This window comes from Simochromis diagramma, unplaced genomic scaffold, assembly GCF_900408965.1.
Source record: "Simochromis diagramma unplaced genomic scaffold, fSimDia1.1 OVJJ01000297.1, whole genome shotgun sequence".
In the NCBI taxonomy this organism is placed as follows: domain Eukaryota; kingdom Metazoa; phylum Chordata; class Actinopteri; order Cichliformes; family Cichlidae; genus Simochromis; species Simochromis diagramma.
This window is the reverse complement of record NW_024386796.1, coordinates 397,599-420,192: the sequence shown is the minus strand read 5'-3', so window position 1 is coordinate 420,192 and position 22,594 is coordinate 397,599. Positions and strand designations below refer to the sequence as shown.

General features: G+C 50.0%; 1 protein-coding gene across 1 annotated transcript in view; it reads right to left on the bottom strand.

The window, feature by feature from the left end:
- The window catches only part of LOC120729308 (semaphorin-6D-like), a 51,207-nt gene extending 45,328 nt beyond the window's left edge, over window positions 1-5,879 (bottom strand). Inside the window, exon 1 of the mRNA XM_040024862.1 lies at window positions 977-5,879. The gene's annotated coding sequence lies outside the window, so the exon portion shown is untranslated. The remainder of the gene's footprint in view (window positions 1-976) is intronic.
- Between the last annotated feature and the right edge of the window lie 16,715 nt (window positions 5,880-22,594).

The following is a 22,594-nucleotide window of genomic DNA, read 5'->3' as shown; positions in this document are numbered from 1 at the left end:
GTGTGTGAGTGTGCGTGTGTGCCTGTATGTGTGTGTGTGTGAGCGCCTGTGTGTGTGAGTGCCTGTGTGTGTGTGTGTGTGTGTGTGTGTGAGTGTGCGTGTGTGCCTGTATGTGTGTGTGTGTGTGTAGTGAAGTACCATCCCTTAGAGCAGGGTAACTGAGAGGCCCCCTGATCGTGTAAAGCAGACGATGGAGGCTGAATGGAGGTTGGTTGTTGGAGGCTCCGCCCCCTTGGGCCTGTGACTGTTTCCAGCTGAAGTGTGTTGCATTAATGCACGGCGTGTGGAGCGAGCTCACAGCTAATCCACGCTGTAATCGATCTGCAGGCCTCAGATTTGGGCGGCACGGTGACACGTCTGTTAAGCTCTGTGAAATCCTGATGTCACGGCGCCTGAAATCGGCTCTTTGTGTTCTCCTCTCATTTGATGCACGCCGGGAACACGAGGGGAAGCTCGCCAAGCAGCTCCTGGCTCCGGTACAGATCTGCTTCCTATGATTTTGGAGGTGCTGGAAAGAGCCATGAGTGGCTGTTACATCCTCCATGTCTTGAACACAGATACACAAAGAGAAGCGTTTGGCATCGAGCTTCCTGCAGTCTGTGAGCGACAGGACTGGACTGATGTGAGCTTCATCTCTGCTCATCTTCATCATTACAAACAGACTGTAGATGATGATGACGACACGACTGAGGAAGGCTCTGGAGAAAGACTGTTTTTATAATGTTGTATATCTGTTGGTGGACCGCAGACACACCATGTGACGTGAATCATGAAAGCTGTCACATGAGGTAAAAGACTCCATGTGATGAAGCTGCATGCAGAGGACTGACAGCCACAGAGCTCTGATTAAATGAAAGGCTGCAAACGTGAGCAGACACTTAGAGCTCAGCACTGAGTCAGCCTGTCGCATGATTGGCTGGCAGCAAGAGAGCTTCAGAGGAACGTTAGCGTGGTTCTGAAGGGTGACCGTACTTACATTTTTACAGAGTGAAAATCTGCTGCGACGGACAGGTGAAGCCTCTGGATGCTCAAGTGACAGCAGCAAAGCAAACAGGAAGTCAGGAGGCGGGGGTGCACCCCCTCAGACGTCCTGCAACAGCAAAACGATAAAGTTTAAAAGGACCAAAACATTTGTGCTTCAAGCTTTGAGCAAACATGACGAGCTGCTTTTAACAGTCTCTGTGGTGTTTTGATTGCAGACGCCTCATCAGGACGGACCTCTGGCTGTGTACCATGGACCAGCCCAACACATCAACCAATCACAAGAGAGGAAAGTGAACCACAGCTTGATGACCAATCAGTGCAGCTCACTGTATGAAGACATCCTGACATTAAAATTATTGCCAGCTTGGAATAAAAACACTCACACTTTCCTGAAACCTGCAGGTCAACACACAAAGTACCTGCAACACACCAACAACACGCCTGCAACACAACTGAAACACACGCGCAACATGTCGACAACACACTTGTAATACACCTCCAACACATGTTGAACACACCAACAACACATGTGCAACACGACTGAAACAACCCAGGAACACGCCTGTCATACGACTGAAACACACCAGAAACACGCCTGCAACATGCCTGCAACACACCTGTCACACGACTGAAACACACCAGAAACACGCCTGCAACACACCTGTCACACGACTGAAACACCCCAGAAACAGGCCTGCAACACGCCTGTCATATAACTGCAGCACACCAGAAACACGACTGCAACATGCCTGCAACACACCTGTCACACGACTGAAACACCCCAGAAACACGCCTGCAACACGCCTGCAACACACCTGTCACACGACTGAAACACACCTGTAACACGCCTGCAACACACCTGTCACACGACTGAAACACCCCAGAAACACGCCTGCAACACACCTCTAACATGACTCCAACACAAGTGAAACACACCTGCAACACACCTGTCACACGACTGAAACACACCAGAAACACACCTGCAACACGCCTGTCATATAACTGCAGCACACCAGAAACACACCTGTAACACGCCTGCAACACACCTGTCACACGACTGAAACACCCCAGAAACATGCCTGCAACACACCTCTAACATGACTCCAACACAAGTGAAACACACCTGCAACACACCTGTCACACGACTGAAACACCCCAGAAACACGCCTGCAACATGCCTGCAACACACCTGTCATATAACTGCAGCACACCAGAAACACACCTGTAACACGCCTGCAACACACCTCTAACATGACTCCAACACAAGTGAAACACACCTGCAACACACCTGTCACACGACTGAAACACACCAGAAACACGCCTGCAACACGCCTGTCATATAACTGCAGCACACCAGAAACACACCTGTAACACGCCTGCAACACACCTGTCACACGACTGAAACACCCCAGAAACATGCCTGCAACACACCTCTAACATGACTCCAACACAAGTGAAACACACCTGCAACACACCTGTCACACGACTGAAACACCCCAGAAACACGCCTGCAACACGCCTGCAACACACCTGTCACACGACTGAAACACACCTGCAACACGCCTGTCATATAACTGCAGCACACCAGAAACACACCTGTAACACGCCTGCAACACACCTCTAACATGACTCCAACACAAGTGAAACACACCTGCAACACACCTGTCACACGACTGAAACACACCAGAAACACACCTGCAACACGCCTGTCATATAACTGCAGCACACCAGAAACACACCTGTAACACGCCTGCAACACACCTGTCACACGACTGAAACACCCCAGAAACATGCCTGCAACACACCTCTAACATGACTCCAACACAAGTGAAACACACCTGCAACACACCTGTCACACGACTGAAACACCCCAGAAACACGCCTGCAACATGCCTGCAACACACCTGTCATATAACTGCAGCACACCAGAAACACACCTGTAACACGCCTGCAACACACCTGTCACACGCCTGAAACACGCCTGCAACATGACTGAAACACGCCTGTAACACCCCAGAAACACGCCTGCAACATGACTGAAACACCCCAGAAACAAGCCTGCAACACGCCTGCAACACATCAGAAACATATCACCTTTTAGCTGAATCAGTGCAGTACTCTTTAACACAGCAAGAAAGCAATGTATATATAAAGCACTTTCAGGTGCTGTACACTTGATACATTAAACAAGTTAAAAAAAGAAACAATATAAATAGAGGAAAAATATTTTAAAAAATAAGATGATAATTCAAATAATATTTAAAACAGTAGAATTGGCACAAATAGCAAAAGCAATAATAAAATAGTATAAAATGATAATTAGAATTACATTTAAAACAATAAAATCAGGGTCAGACTGTGTCATAAGCCAAGGAGTAAAAATGGGTTTTAAGACGTGTTTTAAAAGTGGACAGTGAGGAGGCCTCTCTAATGTGCTGGGGCAGGGAAGGCCCCGCCCCCTCTGAGCTTCCTCTTGGACCTGGGTACCTCCAGGAGCAGCTTGTCAGCTGGCCTGAGAGACCTGGGGGGTGGGTAAGGACGAAGAAGCTCAGAAAGGTAAATTGGGGCAAGACCGTTTAAGCCAGGGGTGCCAAACGTATGGCCCGCGGGCCGGATCAGGCCCGCAAACGGGTTTAATCCGGCCCGTGAGATGATTTTGTAAAGTATAAAAATGAGCAGCAATTTTTCAATAAAGAAACTGCTGTTCCAATTGTGTCCATTGGATGGCGCAATAGCAATTGTGAGCTACTTTGTTTTGCCCGCGAAATTTAAACCTGATGTGCTTTGGCACCCTCATTGCCCCAATATGTCTCTGTCAAAAAGAGAAAAGTGGATGCAGAGTGCAGAGTGTTCCAAGAAAAATGGTCATCCTCCTATTTGTTCACGGAAGTGAAAGCTGTATGCTTGGTGTGTTCCCAGCATGTTGCAGTGCTGAAAGAATATAACCTCCGTCGCCACTATGTGAGTCTTTATGCCGACAAATATGACAACTTTCAAGGACAGCGGAGAAGAGAGAAGGTGGATGAACTGTTGGCGGGTCTGAAGAAACTGCAGTCTGTGTTTACTCACAGCCGAGGCATCAGTGACGCTGCAGTGAAAGCTAGCTACCTCGTTGCTAACGAAATTGCACTAGCTTCAAAACCATTTAGTGAGGGTGAATTTGTAAAAACATGTATGATGAAGGCATCGGAGATTGTGTGCCCTGCAAAGCGTGAAAACGCAGCATCAAATAATACAGCCATATGGTCAGAGAAGGCAGTGTCAGTCACTTCCACGTTAGACACAGGTAGACTGTGCGACAGGACCAGGTCCAGTGTGTGTCCGTGTTCATGTGTGGGACCAGGTACGGGCTGGACCGGATTAAAAGAGTCAATGAGGCTTAAAAACTCCTTCACCTGAGGTTTGTCAGGGCAGCAGACATGGATATTAAAACCCCCACAATAAGAACGTAGTTGGGCATATGATTAATGGTGCTGCGTGTGGCGGGCTCTAAGGCTCAGCTCAGATTTAGACAGAGGAAGATGAAGACAGAGGCCGAGAGCTACAGCAGAGTTCAGCCTCACACTGTTTTTGTCCAGATTTGGATTTTAAAGGATTTGATTCTAGGACATTCCCAGCTGGAGTTCGTGCTCTAAAGGAACGCAGTCAGGGTTTAAGGGGGAAGTTTGAAGGCAAACTCAGGACGCAGTAACACGATTAAAGGAAGCTCCTCGTGTAAAACAAAGAGGCTCCCCTGGTGCCGCTCAGCGAGCATCTGCAGCTGATTGGATTTGTTGAGGATCGATTCTCTGGAGGATTCTGCTCTCGGCTGGTGGCACGAGTCCAGATCGAAGGAAATCTTATCAGCTGCCATTAGGCCCGAGGCCCATCGCTCGGCTCATTTCGTTCACAGAGAAATAAAACAGTGAGGCAGGAGGAGGAGCTCCCTGTGGATGAACAGAGCTGGTTTCTCAGGAAGAGGAACTCAGTGGCGTGTAGCCTGAGCACAGCAAGCGACTGCCTGCTCACAAAGAAAAGTGACCGTGCTCGTTAGCAGAAGTTCTGCACGAGCTAACTTCACCTAACGAGCTAATAGGAGCCATTAGTGGGCTCCAATTAGAGGAATCCCTCCTAACGAGGTCAGACAGATCAATAGCACAGGGAGAGGAGTCGCGTATCAACACCTCTGCAGGCTTTCAGCCTCACTCCTAGCCTGCTGGTTACCACGGTTACCAACACGACCTCTGACACTGACGGTGATCAACAATTCCTCGCAGCTCGTTGTCACATCTGTGCAGCGAAGTCATCTTTAACATCACGCAGTCTGAAACCTGTAGCTCCACCAGGCGTGGAGGAAGGTGAGGGAGGTGGGTCATGTGACACAGACAGAAACAGACTGAGCCAGTCAGACCTCAGCGCACACGCCCAGACTGGGGTCAGAGGCCATTAGGTCACTACACGATGGTCACTCGTGTAGAACACCTCAGACAGAGGCTGCTGCACCAAAAGCTTCACTGTGATTGCTCTGGTTCGAGCAGGTTGCCTTGGTCACCGGCAGTCAGCGAGGAAGGCGACTTCTCTGCATCTCTACGTCTCTCTGACCTGCGACCCATCAGTTACCATAGCAACCTCACAGTGGGTGTCGGTGCAGTACTGTACGCCTGTTATAGCACACGAGAAACCATCGCGAACCTCCACCGACCACCCACCAGCTGGTTGGAGAACATCTGTGAGGCTGTGGCACCGCTTCAGGAGAAGTGTTGGCACAAAGGAGCCTGCTGAACGTTAGTCCCCGCCCCCGCCACGGCCCGTGACCTCAGCGCTAACAGCGAGAAGAACAGCTCGACTGAATTGAATTGAATGCTTTATTGGCCATATGCAGGTTGCCCCGCAGAGGAATAGGACCCCCCCGACTTACACACACATCAAAGACATCACATGGGAATACAGTCGGAGATCGGCAGCGTTGCAGAGAAAACACTGAAAAATTACACAACAATGGGAAAAGTACAAGAGGAAAAAAAGAGACCTCTTCTCACGCTGGGCACCTATGGGAGGACAGCATGAGAACAGGAAACAAAAAAAAACTCCTCTGCACAGAGAGCACATTAATGTCCACATCACAACATTGGAGCACGTGACTAGCCACAGGGGTTGGATAGGGGGGTGGGGGGTAATCCGAAGGAACACAGCAGTCGTCCTATACAGCGCTACCATTTCAGCACGGCACGCAGACCCGCCGTCTTCCCCCGCAGGAAACAAGCATCGAAGGCGTTTGGAAAGGGAGGGGGATGAGTGCGTGCTTATCAGTGTAAGTGTATGTGTGTGCGTGTCCAGAGTCCAGCTGAGACAGTGTCCTTCGCCCTATCAGGCTAAGTAAACAGTCTGCCAGCCAACCCAGGTGGCCTTGCATGGGATGGGAAGAATAGTCATCACACAGTCGTTACTGGCTGGCCTCCTGGTTCACACGCTTCACCTGCCTTTACACCACCTAGCTGTCCATCTATCCAGTCATCCACCTATCCGTCCATTCATCGACACATCCACGCAGACATCCACTGCGAGCTCGCTGAGATCTTCTGATGTACACTTCAAACAGACTGATCAATAATCTATACCTGCTGCTGTAAACAGGCTCTCTGATTGGCTGCGGTCAGTGTCCTCTGAGCTTTGTTTTCATGTTTGCTGCTTTGTTCCAGTTTCAGTCGTTCAGCAGATTAATCCTCTCAGCAACAAATCTGATCCTCATCATCCTCATCCCCATCTCACACACACACACACGCACACACAGACACATGCACACGCACACGCAGACACACACACACGCACACACAGACACATGCACACGCGCACACACACACACACACGCACACACAGACACACGCACACACAGACACACACGCCTGTCCGACTCTAATCCCACATGTGATCGTTTGCTGAGGTTAATCCTCGCGTCTGCCTTTGCCGTCCACTCTGATGGATTTACTTTCATCCCTGCGTTGATGTCTCATTACTTCCTCATGCTCCTCCTCTAAGTCCCGCCTCTCTCCTGATGACATCGGTACCGTTTTACTATGGTGCTCAGGTGAGTCTTTAACGCGGGGCACGTTTAGCTTCATGTCTGTGATTCGTCTCAGCAGTTACACCACAACATGTTTCAGGCACCACCACCACCGCCGCCACCCCTACATCATCTAAGACCTTCCAAAAACCTTCAAACAGGGGGCGGGGTCAGTCATTAGAAAGGAGGATCCCACAGACCAGTTCCTGTTTTCCTCTGAACACCAACACTGGCATTCTTTATCATGAACCTGAGAGGTGATTTGTCTTATCAGCAGCATTCACGAGCTGGTCTGAGCTAGTTAGCCATAGGCTAACATAACATTAGCCACAGTAACCAAGGCGACCATGACAAACACGCCGGTGACAACTATCCTCAGTCTCAGACCTGTAAACCTGTCAGCCAGGTGAATACAGGCGTTTTAAACAAGCTAGCAAAGCCAGAGTGGCTAAAGCTAAAGCTAGCTTAGCCACGGGCCTCGGTATGAGCAACGGATCAAAGCAGTGAGGAGGAAGACAACAGAGAGCAGTGAGGAAGGCTGGATGTCCTGCTGGAGGTACCGACCTGCTGGTTGATAACACGCACGTGCGCACAAACACACACCCTGGGCATGAACATCAGAGCACACCTGAGCTCAGCTCAGTCCGTGCCGCCAACCTCACAGTTTTCTCACAAATGACATCACATCAGTCTCAATCCAACGACACGCTGCACACCTGGCTGTGCCTCACCTGCACACAGGTGTGGGCGTACCTGCAGCAGTCAGTGAGACGGTGTGTTTGTAGTAACGCTGAACATTAGGGCAGAGGACCAGGTGGAGCTGCATTTGCTGCAATCAAACATGCACTTCCTGTTTCTCATGACACAGAAAAGGGCGCACAGGTACGCACTCCTAAGCTGCTGCAAGCTCATTTTCAGTGCTGCGTTTCATTCAAAGGCCAAAGTTCAAGTCACAGGAAGGAACATGGAGCACAAACACACAGAGGTCAGAGGTCAGAGCTGGAGAAAAGCGTCACCAGCAACAAACGACATCAACTTAATTGGAGCTTCCTCCTGAGGCCAGCAGGTCAAAGCTCGGATGCTGGCGGTGGCGCTCAGAGCAGGAACGACGATGCCTGTAGCTGGGTCACAGGGTCAACTTCACAGAGGTCAAACAATTACCAACATGGCAGCTTACCGCCGTCCGTGGGGGGAGGGAGAGAGCCCAGCTGCTCATGTGATTGGTCAGCGGGCTCTGATATTACTGCAGTTAGAAAGGAGGGGGTCGGGGGGCTGGACTGGAAATGCTTTTATTTTTAGATCAATCTCTGATTGGACAGCAGGACCTTTGCCCACGTGACCATTGACCTCAGTCCACTAAGACAACAGGTCCAAACAGGACAGGTAAAACAGACAGGTTAACTGGGACGCCTCGCTTTCTAACAGAGACGCCAAACAGCCACAGAAGATGCCGGAGACACAGACAGCCAGGTTTCCTGCGATCCTCGGGTCAGTGAAGCCGACACGGTCACAGACAGAGGAGGGAGGAAGAGTATGAACAGGAAGGGATGAAGGGCGCTGATGAACACCTGGGCAGCATCAGCTGACAGAGGGTCACCTCTTCATGTCACTGTTGTGGCGTTTCAGGAAGCGTCTCACCTGTCAGCGACCGGCGCCGTGCGGTGCTGCACAGCGCGCCCACCCTGCGCCCCCACCCGGATAATAACAGTGACTAACTCAAGAGCTCGGCCTGCAGGAGCTTTTAAATCTGCGTTAAAGCCTCTGATCTGATCCGAGCGTCGCCGCCATCTGTTGCTCATTCCTGCGTCGCTGATCTGTCACCGAGAGCAGCGCAGAACCTGACTGTCAGCACGCCACCGCCATGTTTTACTCATTAAAGTCACAGGTTAGGGACAAATGATGCTCTGGTGTTTGATTCATGACAATATGGAGCTTCTTTTTACTTTGTGGATGAACAACAGCTGATGCTGTTAAAGCTCTCACAGCTGATTTCTTTCCATTAAAGTGACATAAAAGCAGAAAGATCAACAGTGATGTCACAGGAGCAATCAATGATGTCACAGTATTTTTTTAATCTGGACATACTGAAGAAAGACTCCAGAAACCATTTCTAATGTCTCCCATTTAAACCGATTCACTGACTTAATCAAATAATACTGATAGTAAACAGTAAACTGGACTGGGCTAAAAACACCACAGCACTTTACAGGAAGGGCCAGAGTCGTCTCTATTTTTTGAGGCGACTGAGGTCCTTCAACATCTGCCAGAAAATGCTCCGGATTTTCTACGAGTCTGTTGTGGCCAGTGCGATCCTCTATGCTGTTGCATGCTGGGGGAGCAGGCTGAGGGTCGCAGATGCCAACAGACTTAATAAACTAATCCATAAGGCCAGCAATGTTGTGGGGATGGAGCTGGACTCCCTCAAGGTGGTGTCGGAGAGCTGGATGCTGTCCAAGATAAAGACAATGTTGGATAATACCTCCCACCCACTCCATGACATGCTGGTCAGTCACAGGAGCTCGTTCAGTGAGAGACTGAGATTACCCATGATGCACCACTGAACAACACAGGAAATCTTTCCTGCCTGTGGCTCCCTGTACAACGCATCCACTTAACACACTGTTTACTGCAACAGCTACACACGTTTCTTTTCCAGCTATTTATTTATGAGTGACTTATGTATGTATGTATATATATGTATATATTGTACTATTCTTAGTTAGCGTATTGTCTGTCTTGTCTTAATGTTGGTTTATAATGGAGCACTGTAACAAAAAATAATTTCCCCCAGGGATCAATAAAGTATTCTGATTCTGATAGTAATCATAATCATCGAGTGCCTGGAGCGACTGGTGGGCGTGTCATTGTGATTTGGTGCTGCCTCTGAACTGAGCATGCTCAGATCCCGTCATCCATCATCTTAAATAACAGCCTAACAGCAGCACCGTGTGGTTTTCCTCGCCGCCCGCACAGACGGGCCGGTTGGATGTGACGCCGCAGGAAAGCACACAGGCTGCTCCGCCAGACGTTTCCGTCTCTGCCGGACTGACGGGAAAGACGCCTGAAAATGGATCCAAAAGCTGAGCCGGGCGCCGAGCTGACCTCACAGGCAACGACCGCTCACACTCACCTGTGCCACGCTCCCGCCCAGGTGAACACCACATGACCCGCCCACCACGACCAATATCCACCAATGTTTGATGTCCAAAAGGAAGTCGACTTACAGTGTAGCCACACACACACAGACACACACACACACACACACACACACACACACACACACACACACACACACACACACACACACACACACGCACACACACGCACACACACGCACACACACGCACACACACACACACACACACACACACGCACACACAGACACACGCACACACACACACACACGCACACACAGACACACGCACACACAGACACACACACACACACACACACACACACACACACAGACACACACAGACACACACTCACACACACACAGACACACACACACACACACACACACACACACACACACACACACACACACAGACACACACACACACACACACACTCACCCTCCTGCTGGCCAACATCTCTCAGACTAACAAGCTCCTCTCGACAGCAGCGATAACAAAGACAGATCGTCTGATGACAACACTGAATGTCATCGTGTGTGTGTGTGTTTGTGTGCGTGTGTGTGTTTGTGTGCGTGCACGTGTGTTGACCACACACAGTGTGACTCACTGAGCTGTTCACAGTAAATGACTTTGTGCTCATTTGGAGGAGATTCATTGTGTTTTTAAGCCTCGCCGCGTGGCGCTCACACATTCCACTCTTTCCATCAAAATGCAAACTGAGCAGCGGCGGCGGCTCGCCGCAGCCCGCCTCCCTCGCTCTCGTTTTAAAGGCCAATTTATTGGATTCACAAAAAGCTCGAAATAATCACTCATTGTGAGGCTAAAAGGGTCATCACAGAGTCCAATCACCCAATAAAATAAATGTGGTTCATAATCGCCGTGGAAATGCAGGCGGCCTCACACAGAAATGAAATCTCATCACAGCGAGCGTCCTCGCAAACCGCCGCCGCCCGCTGCACACCAGACAGTCTGCAGATTCTTCAGTGACAGCGTTACGCCTTCGTTACTCCGCCCATGCTCACGATGCCTCGTTGGTGACCTCTGACACTGAGCGGTCACCAACAGGTGGAGCTTTTCTGGATTTAGACAAACTGAAGCACAAACCCATCTGACCCTCGAGGTCACCTGACCTTCACCTGCGACCACACGCGTTTCCTGCTGCTCGTTGTTCTGTGGCTGTTTTTCAATCGACTCAAACACTCGAATTCAAACCTCAGAGCTTCAAAGGGACGCACACCAGGGACTTTCATTCATACACAACACCAACAAAACAAGAAGGAGAGAGCACTGAGCGGGCGGACATTCACCCAGGTAACACAAGTGTTTCAGTGTGTGTCAGCGCACACCTGCAGGTGAACGAGGAGGTCTGTCCACGCCCACCACGAGGCAGGATCTGCTGTTAGAGCTGCAACCAGCCAGGAGACGCATCTCACTGTGTACCTCCCACTCACTCACACACACGCACGCAAACGCACGCAAACGCACGCAAACGCACGCACACGCGCACACACAAACACAGACACACACAGACACACACACACATGCACGCACACACAGGCAATGAAGGCTACACAAAGGAGGAACAATCGCCTGCCAAACTGTGCCTACACACACACACACGTTTGTACATGTATCTCTCTGAGGACCTTTGTTGAATGAATTCATTTCTCCACCCGTTACAGCAACACACCCACCCCGCCCTCTGAGGCCACACTGCTGCTACATGAGCCCAGCTGCACAGATGTGCACCACAAAACAAGCCTGCAGCCAATCACTGCGAGAACAAGAGCTGCTGTGATTGGCTGCAGAAATGAAAGAAAAGCAGCGAACAGCACAAACATCGTGACACGCAGACAGGTCAGTCTGCAGACCACATGTGAAGGTCACAAATGATCTTCTTATGGCCTCTGACAGTGGACTCATCTCTGTGCTTGTCCTGCTAGACCTCAGTGCAGCGTTCGATACTGTCGACCATAATATCCTATTAGAGCGATTAGAACATGCTGTAGGTATTACAGGTACTGTGCTGCAGTGGTTTGTATCATATCTATCTAATAGACTCCAGTTTGTGCATGTAAATGGAGAGTCCTCTTCACACACTGAGGTTAATTATGGAGTTCCACAGGGTTCAGTGCTAGGACCAGTTCTGTTTACATTATACATGCTTCCCTTAGGCAGCATCATTAGAAGACATAGCATACATTTACACTGCTATGCTGATGACACCCAGCTCTATCTGTCCATGAAGCCAGATAACACACACCAATGAGTTAAACTGCAGGAATGTCTTAAAGACATAAAGACCTGGATGGCCGCTAACTTTCTGCTTCTTAATTCAGATCAAACTGAGGTTATTGTACTCGGCCCTGAAAATCTTAGAAATATGGTCTCTAACCAGATTCTTACTGAGCCTGGTTCTGCTGGAGGTTTCTTCCTGTTAGAAGCGAGTTTTTCCTTCCTACTGTCTCCAACGTGCTCGCTCATAGGGGGTCGTTTGATTACCTTGACATGACTGTTGGTGAGTCAAAGGTCAGGAATCCTCCTGTAGAAGTCTTACCATCGCCCCCTGCTGACCTTCAGACAGAACGCAGGTTTGAGGCGGTTTCTCTGCTACCAGCTGACCTGTGACGTCTCATGACTGCAGTTGAGGTCACATGTGATTAATAATGATGTTCTGAGGCCTCTGTGAGCCAAACAGAAACTCTCCATATTCAATGATAACTGAGACTTTAGCTTAAAGCTGGTTTTTAAACACTGGTTCAGTCGTCGTACTTCCTCTCAGAAACAGCAAGATGACGCAGCCTGACCTGCCTCCTCCCGTCTGATCCTCTATCTGCTCTCTTCCTGCCTCCCTCATCACTTCTGCCTCTGCTTCGTCACGTTCAGCTCTGACATGAGCAGACGCTCGGCCGCTCCACAGTCAGAGCCCCCTGCTGAGCATGCTGGGATACCACGGCTGCCGTGGCAACGGAAAGACAGGCTCTGCGGGGAGGAGGCTGAAGGAAGAAGCGGCAAAGACGGATTAAAGTAAGACGAGGTCAGAGGAAGAGGAGGATGAGAGAAAACAGGCAGGAGAGAAGACGAGGTCAGAGGATGAGGGGATGAGACGGCGACAGTCGGTATAAATCAGATTACTGCTGAGATCTGACGACACAGAAGCTCTCTCTCAGGGGTTAATCTGCTCTCGGCGGGATTAGAGCGTCGCCTGCAGAGATCAGCTCCATCTCTTTCTCTGAGACGGGCGTGAGCGTCGAAGCTTCACAAGGACAAAGAAACCTGCAGTTCCTCTGACATCCAGCAGGAGCAGCAGTGAGTCAGTCCCCAGAGACTGCCATGTTAAAATAAACATATTTATTCATACAACAGCTGTTCGTGGGGGCGTGGCCTCATTGACTGTCAGGTGTACGCTGACACAGGTGGCTGTAGCTGCTAGCTGACGTGCGGAGCGTGTCTGACCAATAACACGGCTGCTGTGAGGTCACTGTGCTGACAGAGCTCCTGAGCTGGTAACTGATAGGCCAACTCACTAACACTGAGGCTTTACAGAGCATGTCCATCTTTTATATACGGTGTACGGTCCAGACATCAGTTTAAACATGAACGTGATGAAGCTGTGGTGCTCAGCGTTGGATTACCATGGCAACGCTGATGCTTGGCCCTGATTTGCTAACACAGAAATGTGTCATCAAAGTTTGGACAGAAACGCAGCAGTTTCCCTGAAATAGTGCAGTCGTGATTATTTGGCAGCTGCACCACTGCAGCTGTCCAAGCAGATCCAAATGTAGCGAAGCGCTGTGATAACGGCCCGCCGCTATCAGTCTGTGCTAAGCTAGGCACAACTGGATATCTGCAGGAAACTGGGGGCTGCTGACACACCAGAGTCGCTGCAGCGTGCTGCTCCTTCTGGTTTCTCCAAGCGAAACACAAACGTCATTTTCTTGGTGAAACGTTGGCGTCTGCAGACGTCAGACGGCTGTAAATCCTGAGCCGAAGGCTGCAGGTTTCTCTGATCGTCGACATCGGCTCAGATTTCTCTCACAGTGAAAAGCAGAGTCCTGTCAGTGCGAGGAGAAGATAAAGAGTGCCGATGTGTTTTCCACCATCAGTCACTGACTCACGAGGAAGATCACGGGTGGAGCAGCAGCAGACACCTGACACTGTGAACCAGCAGTCCATCGTTTCTGACGGTTTTTCTCTCGGTCCCCGAAGCTTCTGAGACGAGGACGCAGAAAAGCCCCCCACCTGTGCGAGCTGCCTGCTGGCGCGATGCTGATTTGGGTCGTGTTCAGACAAGTTAACCTGGGAATTTCTCCATCTCGGCTCGGGTACAGCTCACCATCTGGCAGATTAGCTGTTAAAACTCAGTGAAGTGAAGTTAAGCGGTGCTGGCAGCCTCGCTGCCGTCACACTTTACATTCTGGAGGAGCGGGGACAAAAAACGGGAACTTTTTCATTTGCTCCAAAAAGTGGATTTTTCATAAAAAGCTCAGTCGCTTTAATCACTGCGAGAGCTGCAGCTGCACACGCTCAGTCTGCAACACGCTTTTTAAATCCTTTCCAAACAGGCAGCGAGGGACTGATCTGTAATTTTACTTGATAACAGCGTGCTGGTTGGTTCATTTTGTCCTCTGCTGGGTTTTTGTTGCAGCCAACTCTTCTCTGCTGAAGATAACCATAAATATGCAATATTTACTGATTAAACTGAGCTCAGCCCCCAAAATACTGCTGCTCATTCATTTTCAGAGCACAGCCTGCATAACGACGAGCAGGCAAGTCGATTCCTTTTTCTGCAACGATAAAGGCCCCAGGACGCTTCCCTGAGCAACACCACGAGCACGCAACAGAAATAACAAACGCCAGACTCGACTCTTCTTTAACCGTCCAGTAACCATCCGAGACTTTCAAACACCTATTAAGGTTTAAAACCTCAGAGCTCAACGTAACAGGCCCAGGATTTATCCTGTAAATGCAACTTAAACCAGCAGGGGGCGCTGCTCTGTCAGAAAACACCAACACGGCTAACATCAAGTTTAATCCAGTAAGTTTGTGTAAACTTTTGATATCCATGACGATAAGACTGAGAATACTACACCAACGAACCATTTCAAAAGCTCATCACCAAACCACACCAACGCTCACCTGTACAGGTGAGAGAAAAGCCACAAACATGACAGCAAACACAAAGACATTTTCATGTCTCACATACCTGTTGAGGAGCGGTGGTCAGACACAGACGGCACATGGAAAGAGACAAAGAAACAGAGGTTAGTTTAAATGCAGCACAAATAGAAGGAACGTCTCACAACCAAAGCACGAAAACCTCAGAGCAGCTACGCGACAGCATCTCCACAGTTCAGCGACTTGTATGTTTAGTACTCGTTCATTTAAAAGGACGGCGAGCTTCAGGTTGGAGCTGCACGGCTGGCTTTAGCACCTCAGGACAAACGTGACTCTTTTTAAGAAGACAAAGGCTCCGCCTCCTCGGCTCTCAGTGATTTTACTTAAAACCAGGCCGACGATGATGGCTGTGGAGCACTTTGGTCAATAAATGTTAAACTCGTGGGACAGAGCATCAGAAAGCAGTTTAGAGTGCAAACGTCTGAACAGCAGCAGCACTGGCCTCACACAGAAACAGGTCAGCAGAGACGCGAATACAGCGAGGCGCCGAGCGAGCGGCGGCCTCAAACTGTCAGAGAGCCGGCACAGCTCGGATCGCGCCTGACTGACAGCTGAAATCCGGAAACACTCCGACATTCGGAGGTTTTTCAGAAAGTGTGCGGTGAGCGTGCAGTGTGCTGCAGTCTCAGACCACACACACACACACACACACACACACACACACACACACACTCACTCTCTGAGGTGTTAAATGTATGCAGCTGGTGTTTCTGCAGCCTGTCAGGGCGCCGTGTCTCTCTGACACTTACACTGCTGAAACACCGAAACGCCGGCCATCACCGACTCTGCAGGACAGGACGAGGGCGTGTTCGTGGCTCTGAGGCTCAGGGCAGCGGTTTCCCTCACTGCACAGGTAAACTGCTTCATATGTAAGTTCATCAAGTCACATAGCCATAAACTAACGTCTGACCAGCGTATTATAACAATCAATCACAAAAAATAACATCTGACAGGTTATTGATGCTGCAGCTCAGCTTCACGCCGTACACGTGTAACGAGCTCCAGCTCTGGGATCTCTCATGTTGTTCCTCACGCAGGCCGCTCTCGCTCTGCAGGCCTACAAACGTGTTGCCATGGTCAGTGGTTGCTAAGGACAAATGAGTATTCCCTGACTAGTTGATGAGTTTTATTTTGAAGGTGAACAGCTTCCATTTCTGGCTTCTGGTTGGTGTGTTTGCACACAGGTCTGAGTCCTCCATGCAGTCACATCAATCACACGCAGCTCCGTCTTTCTGACCAGTGCAGGGTCACCAGAGGGTCACCAGCTCTTCTCTACCCCCCCCCCCCCCCCCCCCCCCCAGCAGAGGGAGGGGCTACACCCTGGACAGGTAGTCAGCCTGTCACAGGGCTAACACAGAGGGACACACACCTGTGGTCATTCTAGTTTAGGACCAGAGTCCTGCAGTTTTCTCCATTCATTAGTGTAAGCAGGCCTGCTGCTGTCAGTGTGTGTTAGTGCTGACAGTGTACGGCCGGGAATTTTATCTATTTCTGTTTACAACAGAACCATTAAATCCAGAACGAGGTCCTCACCAGGATCTACTCTGAAACACTACAGGAGCTGTAACATCTTCACTCGCTTCCTGTCCAAGCTCCTCATTTATTCACACCATGAAACTCAAACTCACAGAAGTCTGTGGGGATGCAGGCCTGTGCACATGAGCCGCTCTTATTAAAAGCCATACCTGATGTTTGTAGCTGTATAAGATCAAACAGTGATGTACTGCAGTCTAACTGTGACTGTTCTGATGAAGCTGAGCACTTCAAACAGCTGATTGAGCTGCACCCCCCCCCATCTGCTGCTCAAAGATGCTCACTGACAGGAAAACAACAGAGCCAATGAGCCTAACAGCCATCACTGCAGCACTGTGTGTGATGATGATTGGCATCATGCTAATGATCCCACACCTGACAGAGAAGCTAATGAAGGATGGAGTTTAGAACAAGGAGACGTGTCATTCCCAGCTCCACCTGTCGGGGGCGCGCTTTAGCCCAAACCAACCCTCTGAAGCTCGCCTAGCAGTGGAGGTGGGAGTCAAAGTCAGTCAGTGTGAGTCGTCCCTGTTCAGTGGGTGTTTTTCTCCAACACACCAACACTGAAAGCTGCCGTCACACAGAGCCAGGCTGCGGTCGGTTTCAAATCTTCCTCATCCGTCTACACGGACAGACGTTCACATTTAATCAGCCACACGGTTCTATAGTCCACACACACCTGCCTGCATTCCAGCTTGGATTCAGGAGACAGACACTATCTCTACTTTCAAGATCAGGCTTAAAACTTTCCTTTTTGCTAAAGCATATAGTTAGGGCTGGACCAGGTGACCCTGAATCCTCCCTTAGTTATGCTGCAACAGACGTAGGCTGCCGGGGATTCCCATGATGCATTGAGTTTTTCCTTTCCAGTCACCTTTCTCACTCACTATGTGTTAACAGACCTCTCTGCATTGAATCATATCTGTTATTAACCTCTGTCTCTCTTCCACAGCATGTCTTTATCCTGTCTTCCTTCTCTCACCCCAACCAATCGCAGCAGATGGCCCCGCCCCTCCCTGAGCCTGGTTCTGCCGGAGGTTTCTTCCTGTTAAAAGGGAGTTTTTCCTTCCCACTGTTGCCAAAGTGCTTGCTCATAGGGGGTCATATGATTGTTGGGTTTTTCTCTGTATCTATGAAGCGCCTTGAGGCGACTTTTGTTGTGATTTGGCGCTATATAAATAAAATTGAATAAAATTGAATTGAAGTTATCCATCAGACAACACTGAGAGGGCCTGCAGTCACACTCACACTGATTGCAGAACTCCTGTCAGGTGACCTGTGCAATCACCTGTGCACCAAGGAAGGAATGTGAACAAATCCACAGAAGTTTTGCAGACGGAGGCGTTCGCTCGCTCGGAGTGAGGGGCGGGTCTGTCAGGCTCAGTGTGTGCACTGATGTTTTCACACTCGCTGGGTCACTTTATGTGATAAACTACAGATATCTGCTGCAAAGTGTACATTTTGTTACTTCAGTATGATCTCACCAAAATATGCCAAGACTGTGTTGTATGGATCCCACACATAACCCCATCCATACCTTTCACTATCACTACCTAATCCCAACGACTGAGAGGAAACGACAGCCTCAACTCGCTAATTCAGTTTTACAGCAGACAGAAAAGGAAGTCACATTAACTGAAGACAGGAGGGAGCCGTGCATGAAATGCAGCGTTAACCTCCCCGAACCCTGACCTGACTGAACCCCGACCTGAACCCTGACCTGTCTGAACCGTGACCTGAGCCCTGACCTGACTGAGCCCTGACCTGACTGAACCCTGACCTGACTGAACCCTGACCTGAACCCTGACCTGAACCCTGACCTGACTGAACCCTGACCTGACTGAACCCTGACCTGACTGAACCCTGACCTGACTGAACCCCGACCTGAACCCTGACCTGTCTGAACCCTGACCTGAACCCTGACCTGAGCCCTGACCTGACTGAACCCTGACCTGACTGAACCCCGACCTGAACCCTGACCTGAACCCTGACCTGACTGAACCCCGACCTGACTGAACCCCGACCTGAACCCTGACCTGACTGAACCCCGACCTGAACCCTGACCTGAACCCTGACCTGAACCCTGACCCTGACCTGACTGAACCCTGACCTGAACCCTGACCCTGACCTGACTGAACCCTGACCCTGACCTAGCGTTAAGTGGTTGGTTTCTGTCCGACTAAATCTACGGGTCGATGCGAGCTGATGGCCGGCCTCGCTCCGTAGATGGCGAGACGACGCAGGCTGTTAAAAACACATTCTTCCCCATCACTGCCAACGATAAACGCTGAGCAGCACAGGAAGCCGTGACACCGGCAGCTTCCCGACCAGCCGAGCACGAGGATGTCACACTCTTACTTCCTCCAAACAGCTAAATTCACTCTGCGTTTCAGCTGAGGTCACATGACGAGCGTCAGTCGATGATTAAAGTCAGCATGGCAGCCAAAATGCGGCCTCCTCCTCCTCCAGGCGTCTGCATGAAACACTCAGGCTCACAGAGTTTTTTCTGCTCTTGGCTGTGTGTGATGTCACAGAGACAGGATATAGCCAGCCAATCAGAACAAAGCTATCAAAGCTATCACCTCCTGCTCCTACTGTTACCATGGAAACAGTAGCAGACGATGAGCTGCACTAAGGGCAGAGTCATATGAAGAAGGATTATTCTGAACTGTGTGTGTGGTTTCAGACAGACGACTGACCCTGACGGACTCACAGAGACGCTGCTAATCAGAACCAAACTAAAACAAAGCTGAGCTGAGAGGAGGAGGAGGAGGTGGAGGAGGAGGTGGAGGTCCAAACTATAAAGTCAAAGCAGCGTTTCTCCTCCTCGTGCCGTCTGTGTGTGATCACAGGAAACAAAGACATGAAGAAGAAGCAGCGAGTCAGTGCTCACCTGCACAGCTGATCCAGAAACGGATCAATAAATCAGCTTTCTGCTGCAGGTCTGAGGTCTGCTGCTCCTCAGCAAATTAATCCTTAAGTCTCTGATCTGCTTTCCAGTAAAACCTTCTTCAGGTAAGAACACCTGTTTAAGATGGTTGATGGAGTCTGACCTCTCTCCTGAGCTTGAATCTGCTCTTCCAGCAGGAAATGACTGGCTCTGATTGCACAGCTCCATCGTTTTGGCTTTCCTCTGTGTGTGCAGGTGTGTTTAAAGCTCTGTGCCGATGCTGGATTAACCGTATTATTCCAACATGCTCACATCTGAAAACTGCCACTGTCTGCCCTCCAGCTCCTCCTCCTATTGTTACCATGGAAACAGTTCTTGTTGTTGATATGTTGTACTCATGAAATGGTAAATAAAGCTTCTCTGAATCTGAACGACACACTGAGCCCGGTCCCCAGAACGGGACTAACGCACCCCCCCGGGTCCTCCGGTCTCATGTTGAGCACCCTCCACATTGCAGCCCCATCGGAGTCGTCTCAGGAATAGATGAAGGAAAATTCCCCTCGAGGCAACATTCCTCACGGCTCTGGGACGAAGCGGAGCCAATCACAAAGAAGAAAAGGCTGAGGCTCTCAGATAAGCTGCTGCTCCGCCCTTTAAGGGATAAATACCGGGATTCTGGAAAATCTGGAAAACTGCCTGGAAACACCTCAGAGGATGGCCGGGGGGGCGGGGGGCTCAGAGTCTGAAACGTCACAGATAAATCAGCTGACTTTTACAGATGCTTTCTCACCGAGGACGCGCGCGGGGGGGGGGGTGCTGAGGGTCCACTTAAGCTAATTAATGGATCACCGTGCACATGCAGTGAGCGTGCACGTTGTGTTTTAAGGGGGCTTAAGTCTTCATCCATTAGACAAATGAAGGGTGGGGGGTGGGGGGGAGCCTAATGGCAGCCACACACACACACACACACACACACACACAGTAATTTGTCTTGTGGACTCATCAGGACTTTTAACGTGATCGCGGTCTCTGAGGACAAAGTCAGATAAAATACGATAAATATGCAATCACATCCAAGGCAGGACAAACTCTTCGCTGTGTTTCTGGAAGGCTGTGTGAGTTTTGTGTGGTTTGAAGTGTGTGTGTGTTGTGACGGATGAAGAACAGCGTCTCAGCATCCTCAGGTTTGTGTCTGTGCTGCTGAATACAGACGTTATGATGTTCAACCAACCCTCACAGTTTTACTAGCGCGTGGAAAAAGCTTTACTTTTTAATATTAACACACGATTTTATATCACTTCACTTTCAATGTGAAATAAATATGGTGTAGTGCCCCCCGTGACCCCCTTTGGACTCATCCCTGTCCACGTAAAACATGGCGTCAGCGAGCTGTATCATTCAAACACGTTTGTGTTTAAACTATCATGTGAAACATTCAATGTTAGATGATCCCAGATCAACACAGCACAGTTATTCCTGCAGCCCGTCTGTGACACGTTCACAGAAACGAGAATCGGATTGGCTCTGTGACCTCGCCGCGTCTGAAACGCTCCCAGAGCCCACAAGTTTCTCTCTCAGGCTCGCCAGCAGAACAAGCTCGCGGCAAATTTTCAGCTTTTTCCATCTGATTGAAATATCGGCCCTTGTGATTAACCCCGCTGATATCCGAGAGGATTCCAGCTACCCACAATTCACTGCTGTAAGGCCGTGACGGCCCGGAGGAGCCCGGAGGAGCCTGATCTCTAATAAACGTGACGCGTACATCGTCTCTGTGCTGGAATAAGCCTGACGTGTAATCCTGTTTCAGGATGCTGCGCGGGGGGAGTCGACTTTTCTCAGCATCATATTTAGACCACTGAACTCACACGCACACACATGCACACACACACACACACACACACACGCACATGCACGCACGCACACTCACACACACGCACACACATGCACGTACGCACACTCACACACGCGCACACACACTGACAAACGCATCAGGAGCAGCACCAGGTTCAGCACCTTAACCACGGACACTTTGGCACGCAGGCCGGAGCAGCCAGGGATCGAAACAGCGAGATCAGAGCGGTTTAATCAAGCGCTCAGCGAGTACCTGTGGGCGATCTTTGAAACGCCGCCGCCCCGTCCAAAGCGTGCCGGCATCAAATCCGGCTGATTCCTTGAAAAAAAACCTCAATCAGTTCTTTTCCAGCTCATCTCACTGAGTTAGCTAAACCAGGCGTGCTGCGTTTACCCGTCGAGTCCAACACGACTACAATTACCCGAAGCTTCTGATAGGAGCTGCTCGTAACATGTGCACAGGTGTGCGTACGTACAGGTGTGTGTGTGTGCAGGCCATATTGTTGGCTGATGCTGGCTGAAAGGAAGCGAGGCTCTGCGCTGAGATTTCACAGCGTGATTTTGTTTTGTGATCTTTCAGAATATCCTGCAGCGACACTCTCACATCCACGCACTTCAAATAAAATCCACATTTCCGTCTTTGAGGCGATATCTGCCTGTGTCCCGTCACCTCAACGAGGCAGCAGCTTCTGCTTCGTTCCTGTATCCAGACCTAACACTGGACAGAACGCCTCGTGCTAACACGCCGACACACTCCATCAGTCTAATTCACTTCAGACCCTCGAAGGAAACTTCACTCCAACTGCAGGAGCTGCGTGAAACCTCCACCGAGGCCTCCCTGACAAAATGAGAGCGGTTACTCCCACACAAGCGTTTAGCTCCCAGAGTCTGGAGTTCCTCCTCAGCTCCGGTTTCTGGGTCAGACAGGAAGAACAAATTTGGGACACGGTGAAAAAACAAATGAACAGCACCCGTTTAAAG